Genomic DNA, 8,346 nt, shown 5'->3' on the forward strand with positions numbered 1-8,346 from the left:
AAGATCATATTTGTTCAGGTTTTGAATAGTTAAAGTTTCTATTTGTGCACTATCAAAGTTTAAGGTCAAAGTTATAATTTGATGTCAAGTTTAGGGTGATTTTTATTTATTAACTCATTACATGCATGATGCAACCTTGATGTGTGTAGAAAGGTAAATATGTCGCCTCTAGGAGTTTATAGGTACTTCTACAAAATTTTGAAGATGTTCAATAATAACAAGAATTTAAGTTTTCTTTCATCCATCGTGAACGTACAAAATATTCTACACTAGTGTACAAAACTTAAACTCAAATAATAATACATATAAAAAGTTAGGTCACATCCATATATATGTTGAACTTGAAGTTTATGATTGCATATATTAAAGTTGAAGTTGCAAGCTAGAGAAGTGAAATATAATGTCTCATATAAAGTTTTAACAAAATACTGACACCCCTAAAGTTTAAATTGAAAAAACTAAATTTTAGGATATCGAAGCTGAAACTTCTAAAGTTAAAAATTTCAGAACTGAACTTATTAAAGTAATGTCCTAAAGTCTTGAATTGAAAAACTTAAACAATGTGTTTATAAAATTTGAACTTAAAATAAAAATTGAACTAAAGAGCATAATGACTTAAAATTTTAAACTGAAAAACTAAATTTCAGAAAATTAATTATGAAATTAAAAACTGAATTTCAAGACACATTGGCTTAAAGTTCGGTGAACCATTTGTAATACGGGTCTGACAAAATCTAATAATTTCCTTCTATAAATCTTTTTAAGTATCTTAAAATTTTTATTCAATAATTACAAATTATAATTTTAGGATGCAATAAACTCTAAAAATACTAGATCCAGAATTAGCCATAACATGATAATATCCTTGTAGACATGAAAATTTATTGGGTCAAATTCATATAAAAATTGGATTTGACCCATATTTTATTGGGTTTAAAATCATTTTGGGCTATAAAAATAATAAGCCAATTTTATTCCTCATCAAGGACTTCCAGGTCCATCTCACCTTGAGGCCCAAACTTATGCCACGTGTCAAGTGATATGACATCCCAGTCAAATTAAAGACCAATGAAGCAAGACCACACACATCAAATGATGTGGCAATCCAAATCAAGTTCAAGAGCCAATAAAACATCGCCAAGTGTCCCAAATGACATGTTTTTGGCCAATCACAAGCAACCTTATCACATAACATTTGTGATAAGCTTGAAAATTGAATGGACCAATCAGAATGAGGCAAAAGAGGTTATTTACACTTGGACTGCCTACCCCCTACAACTATAAATAGGAGGGTTACACAATTTTCTGAGGTCATTCGGTAAGCATTGGAGGAGGCTTCTGCATTGACTACACAGCTCTTCAATGAATTGACTAACAGAGTTCTGCCCGGAGGTCAACTCGACAAGATGAAGTGCTGTCAAACAATTCCTAGAGATCCAAACAAATTTCTAGGAGGCTCAAATCATCCGGAAGTTCGAGAATTATGCTACAAAGGCCCTCGAATTACGGAAAAGCTTAGGAAAGAAGAATCAAGAGAATAACAGAATTGTACCCGCAAAATTACTTAAAATAAAATTATTCTTTTTGTTTATTTTTATTTTTGCTTGCAGTTAATTTTTCGCACAACGAAAATTTGTTGCGAACAAATTTTGGCACGCCCAGTGGGACCGGTTCTACTCTCCATCTCTTCTTCCTGCAAAATTAAATTCAACCACTTCTATGGACTTTGAAAATACTAAAGTTGTCTCATGCAAGAACTTTGCTACTGCCACATCTGATGAGCTTAGCCATGTTGGTCCACTCACTCGGTGCAAGTTGAAGACTAGTGGTTGGGACGAATCTGAATACTTTACTTTTTTGAAGAAGGCAAAAAAGAGCAAATCTCATATGGCAGCTGGAATCACAAATCCTGGGGGCAACTTGACATCCTTGCTATGTGATGAACTCTCTCAGCCTGGCATCAATTTTAGTGGATCTGAAGATTCGACTGATTCTCCAGTTTCAACAAAGGTCAACGCCTTGATGGCTGACATAAATGATATGGATGAGAAGTTCTCAATAATGGAACAAACCATTGAAGTTTTAAAGAAATCTGTTGAAGATAAAGATCTTTAAATCGCTCAACTAATGAACAAGTTAGAGTCCTTCGCCCCTGGAGAATAGAACCACGACCCTGCTTATCCACTCGGCTTTACTCAGCAAAATAAGAGTGTCGACGAGTCGCCTAGCAAGACTAAATCTCAAAAAGAGAAACAGTCTACTTCGGTTGGGGCTTTGTCTGTTCAGCAGTTGCAAGACATGATAACTAACTCTATCAGGGCTCAATATGGTGGAGCACCACAAAGTTCATTGTATTATTCGAGGCCTTACACAAGGCGAATTAACTGTCCATCCATGCCAATGAACTATCAACCAGCAAAGTTGCAGCAATTTGATGGCAAGGGAAATCCGAGGCAAGACATCGCTCACTTTGTCGAAACTTGCAGCAATACTGGAACAAACGGTGATCTCCTAGTAAAACAGTTTGTCCGTTCGTTAAAAGGGAATGCATTCGACTGGTATATCGACTTGGAGCATGAGTTAATTGATAGTTGGGAGCAGCTCAAGAAGGAATTTCTCAACCGATTTTACGACACTCAATAAACTGTGGGTATGATAGAGTTGACTGGCACTAAGCAAAGAAAAGATGAGCCTGTGGTGGATTACATCAATCGTTGGAGGTCATTGAGTTTGGACTGCAAAGATCGCCTTTCTGAAATATCCGTTGTAGAAATATACACTCAAGGAATGCATTGGAGCCTTCTATTCATACTTCAAGGAGTCAAACCACGAACATTTGAAGAACTTGCTACATGAGTACATGACATGGAGTTAAGCATCGCAAGTCATGGGAAGACGTCTCCTTTTGTTGATCTTACTAAAGAAAATAAGGAGTTCAAGAAAGGTACGACCCCATAGATCTATACTAAAGAATCTATGGTGGTGAAAGAAACTTCCGTAAAGGTCACGACAAAGAAAAATGTAAAGAAAGATGAAACCTTGAAGCAACATCCGAGGGAGGAAAAATGTCGCCCAACTTTGAAAGAGTTGGAAGCAAAAGTTTACCAATTTCCAGATTCAGACGTACCTACGATCCTTGATGAATTGTTGGCCAAAAATCCATTGATCTTCCAGAATCAAAGAGGCCTGAGGAAATTAATAGGGTGAATGATCCTAAGTACTGCAAGTTTCATCTCGTAATTGGCCACCCGATGGGAAAATACTTTGTTTTGAAGGAGAAAATCATGACATTAGTAAGTGAAGGGAAAATCATCATCGACCTAGATGGAAATCAATCTAGTGTTTTCAATCGACAAAAATGCTCCATGCCGCAGACTATGCGAAGCACCATATTATTGTAATTTGGGAGCTTCAGGCCGGTTGAAGTTGATGCCCCAAGAAGAACTTCTGAAGCTGCAATAGAGGTAGACGACAATTCTGAGAATGATGAGCATCTAGGACGACAATTACTAATCTCGTAATTGGCCACCCGATGGGAAAATACTTTGTTTTGAAGGAGAAAATCATGACATCAGTAAGTGAAGGGAAAATCATCATCGACCTAGATGGAAATCAATCTAGTGTTTTCAATCGACAAAAATGCTCCATGCCGCAGACTATGCGAAGCACCATATTATTGTAATTTGGGAGCTTCAGGCCGGTTGAAGTTGATGCCCCAAGAAGAACTTCTGAAGCTGCAATAGAGGTAGACGACAATTCTGAGAATGATGAGGATGATGGCTGGACTCTTGTTTCTCATAAGAAAAGAAGACATCAATCGGTTCCAAGAATTTGACATCCTGAGCTGAAAGTTATGGGGCATAATGTGGATCAGCTATAACCATAAAAAAGTGTCAAGTTTAATACTAGCCAGAAGATTAGTGGTTTCTTGTCACAGAAGGACCGAAGGCCTATCACGTTGCATGAATTTTTTCCAAAAAAATTCCTTCAAGATAGCCAAGTCAGGGCGACGCATGTAATATCCAGCATAGAAGAACCCAAAGAAAGCATACAAGAGCAACATCTAACAATAGCACAAGAATGTCATGTTAAGCCAGCAGTTACACAGTGTTTTGCTGTAATTTCATTCATCGATAATGACTTGTTGTTAGGGTCCAAACTGCATAACAAGCCTTTGTTTGTCATAGGAGCTATTTGAGAATAACATCTCAATCGCATACTGATCGATGATGGTTTAGCGGTTAATATCATGCCAAGTACAGTGCTCAAAAGGCTTGAAATCTCTATTGATGAACTATCCAAAAGAAATATAACAATCCAAGGCTTCAATCAAGGAGGGCAGTGAGACAAGGGAAAATTTTTTGTAGAATTATCCTTTGGCAATATGAAATCAAACATTTTGATTCACGTCATAGACGCCAAGAGATCATACAACTTGTTGCTTGGACGCCCCTGGTTGCATGAAAATGGAGTGGTGACATCTACTTTGCATCAGTGCATGAAGTATATGAAAGATGGTGAGGTAGTCAAAGTTGATGCGGATATTCATCCTTTCACAGAAACAGAGTCGTACTTTGCAGATGCGAAATTCTACTTAGACCCTTGTGAGTTAGATGTGAAGAAATCAGCACCCTCCAACCCAACCGGGGTCAATTCAAAAGAAGAGGTAGGAGTGCAAGTGGGTGTTGCTAAGATGTCTAAGGAAAGAACTGAAGGAATCACCATTAAGTTCTCATCATCTGAAGGAGACATAAAAGCTAAGAAACATAATGAGCATTTAGTCTTTCGCTACATTCCACGTGAGCGTCGAAGAGAAGGACAACCCTTGCTAGAAGTATGTACTCAACAAGTTCTCCATCCAAAAAAAGAAATAAGCCATGAAATGTTGCAAGATTTGAAGAAGAGTATAACTGTACCAGTCGTACAAATTCAATGTATTACTCTTGAGTCCTCAAGAACTGACACCTTAGTTTAAAAGATAAAAGGTCACTTTGATCAAAAGGCTTTCACATTACTTGAAAAATCAGGTTATGACTTCTCCAATATGACAAGACTAGGAGAGCTCAAGGATGAAGTTACCGGCGAAAAAATACACGGCCTTACAGCATCCCAAATGAAGTTGAGAAAGCAAGGACATTACGTTACCACTCTTAAGTTTGGGCTAGGATTCAAATTGCCAGAGCCTCTTCGAATTTAAGCTAGGAAGGTGAAGGAAATGACTTCATCTCACCATATCTCAGTAGAAGGGAAAAAGAAGGGTGAGGATGAGAAAATACCACAACGAACCTCAGTGTTTAATCGCATAGGAAAATCAACACCTCTGTCTCTGTATTTGATAGATTAAGAGGCAAAGATGGAAGTGGAGCTTCTAACTGTGTAAAAGGACGTGTCACCACCACGAATGCCTCTGTTTTTCTTTGCTTAGGAACCATGGAAAAGCCATCATCTATAAAAACGTTGTTGGGGCACGAACAACAATATTTATCTGAGGACATTGATGACAAGAAAATTCATAGTGCTTTCCCATTGCGCATAAAAAAATAGTGTATTTAGTTAATTACCACAGATGGCCCATTGAAGGTAAGAGAAAGAACTATTGTTTTTACCAACCAACATCTTAGAGAGACAAAAGAGGATCCAGAGGAAGCCAGTGCATCATATCATATAACGGTGGAGGACAATCTGTGCCATGATGAAATGGATGATGATGTTCAAGAAGCACCCCCTCAACTAGGGGATGGAGTACAATCGACTGTAGATGGACTCAAGGAGATAAACCTAGGTACATTGGAGAATCCGCGCCCAACCTTTGTTAGTACACTTCTTACACCACAAGAAGAGAGAGACTACTTCAAGTTATTAGTTGAGTGCAAAGATGTCTTTGCCTTGTCATACAAAGAAATGCCTGGCCTTAGTCCTAAGGTAGCTATTCATCATTTGGGGATCAAAAAGGGGGCACGTCTTGTAAAACAGCTACAACGAGTGTTTTGCCCTGAGTTAGTAACACAAATTGAAGTAGAGGTCAGTAAGCTCATCAAAGCCAGATTTATTCAAGAGGTGAAATACCCATCATGGATCTCAGATATTGTACCTGTCAAAAAAAATAGGCAAATACGTATATGCCTTGATTTTCGAGACTTGAACAAAGTGTGTCCGAAAGATAATTTTTTGATACCAATCATAGGGCTCATGGTTGATGTAATGAGTGGACATGAGGCTATGTCATTTATGGATGGGTCTTCTGGATATAACCAAATCAGAATGTCCCCAAGAGACGAAGAATCCACTGCTTTCCGAACTCCAAAAGGGATTATTGCTACAAGGTGATGCCTTTTGGTCTAAAAATATGGGTGCCACCTACCAACGTGCAATGCAAAATATTTTTTATGACATGTTGCATAAGAAGGTGGAATGCTACGTCGACGACTTGGTGGTGAAGACAAAGTGTAGGTACGACCATCTTGATCTTAGTATTGTTTTTGAGAGGTTAAGAAAATTTGACTTGAAAATGAATCCACTCAAATACGCATTTGGAGTTACTTCGGGAAAGTTTCTTGGCTTTATTGTGCGTCACCATGGAATAGAAATTGATCCCACAAAGATTGATGCCATTCAGAAAATGCCAGAGCCAAGTAACTTAAGAGACCTCTGCAGTCTGCAAGGGAATTTGGCATTCATTCGGAGGTTCATCTCTAACTTGGCTGGATGATGTCAATCCTTCAGCCATCTAATGAAGAAAGATGCCCCTTTCCACTAGGATAAATCATGTTGAAATGCTTTTGAAAGCATCAAAAGATAATTGTTGAATCCACCTGTAATGAGGGCACCAAGTTATGGTAGGCCATTGATACTCTACATTGCATCACAAAATCGATCACTTGGAGCACTTCTGGCTCAAGATAATGAAGCTAAGAGAGAACAAGCACCGTACTATCTAAGTCAAACTTTGATAGGAGTTGAGTTAAATTATACGCCTATTGAAAAGATGTGTTTGGCTTTGCTTTGTGCAATAAAGAAATTAAGGCATTATTTTGAAGCATACACCATCAAGTTAATTTCTCGAGCTGATCCCCTGAAGTTTGTGATAACTCGGCCAGTTCTCTTAGGATGTCTAGCCAGATGATCTATATTGTTTAAACAATATGAGATCATATACATGCCTCAAAAGGCTGAAAAAGGGCAAGCACTTGCTAATTTACTCGCTGATTACCCCCTACCGGCAGAATGGGAGATTTTGGATGAGTTTCCTTATGAAGATGTATTATTTACTGAAGAAATGCTGACATGGACAATGCTCTTCGATGGATCAGCACGTCAAGATGGTGCAGGGACAGACGTCGTGTTGATATCACCAGAAAGACTAATTTTGCCATTTTCATTTGTTCTGGGTGAAATATGTTCCAATAACGCTGCAGAGTACCAAGCTTTAATTATTGGACTTGAAATGGCATCAGATATAAAGATTCCATAATTGGATATCTATGGTGACTCTAAGTTGGTCATAAATTAACTCTAAGGCAGTTACAAGGTGAAGAAGGAAGATCTTATACCATATCATCAATACACTACTCGTCTGCTTGAAAGGTTTGATCAAGTGTTCTTAAACCATGTCCCAAGAGAAGAAAATCACATGGAGGATGCTCTGGCAAACTTAGCTACGACGATGGCACTCGGAGAAAATGAGTCAACAAAGGTGCAAGTAAGTCATCGATGGGTTATTTCCGGTTTCCTTGATCTTCAATTAGACGAAAGACTTCATACATCTGTTTGAGTCGTTGAAGAAGAAGATTGGAGAAAAACACTAATTGAGTATCTCGAACATGGGAGGCTGCCCGAGGAGCAGCGAAAAAGAGTAGACATTAGGAGAAGGGCACCACGATTCATCTTCCATGTGGGGATTTTATTTCATCGTTCTTACGAGGGGTTACTCTTGCGGTGTCTTAACAAAGAAGAAGCTCAACAAACAATGGAGGAAGCACATTCTGGCATATGTGAAGCACACCAATCAGGGCCTAAACTTCATTTTCTCATTAAAAGGATGGGCTACTACTGGACAACAATGGTGATGGACTGTCTAGAGCATACCAAAAGGTGTCAAGCATGTCAATTTCATGATATTATATACATCAGGCTCCAGAGCATCCTTATCCAACTATAGCATCATGGCCTTTTGATGCGTGGGGACTTAATGTTGTTGGACCTCTCCTAAATTCATCAAAAGGGAAAATATACATCTTAGATGCTACTGATTATTTCTCAAGCTTAAAGTCGTTCCGCTAAAAGAGGTGAAAAAGGAAAATATTTTGATTTTATCAAGTCAAACATCATCTTTAGGTATGGAATACC

Source organism: Capsicum annuum, chromosome 1 (genome assembly GCF_002878395.1).
Source record: "Capsicum annuum cultivar UCD-10X-F1 chromosome 1, UCD10Xv1.1, whole genome shotgun sequence".
NCBI lineage: Eukaryota > Viridiplantae > Streptophyta > Magnoliopsida > Solanales > Solanaceae > Capsicum > Capsicum annuum.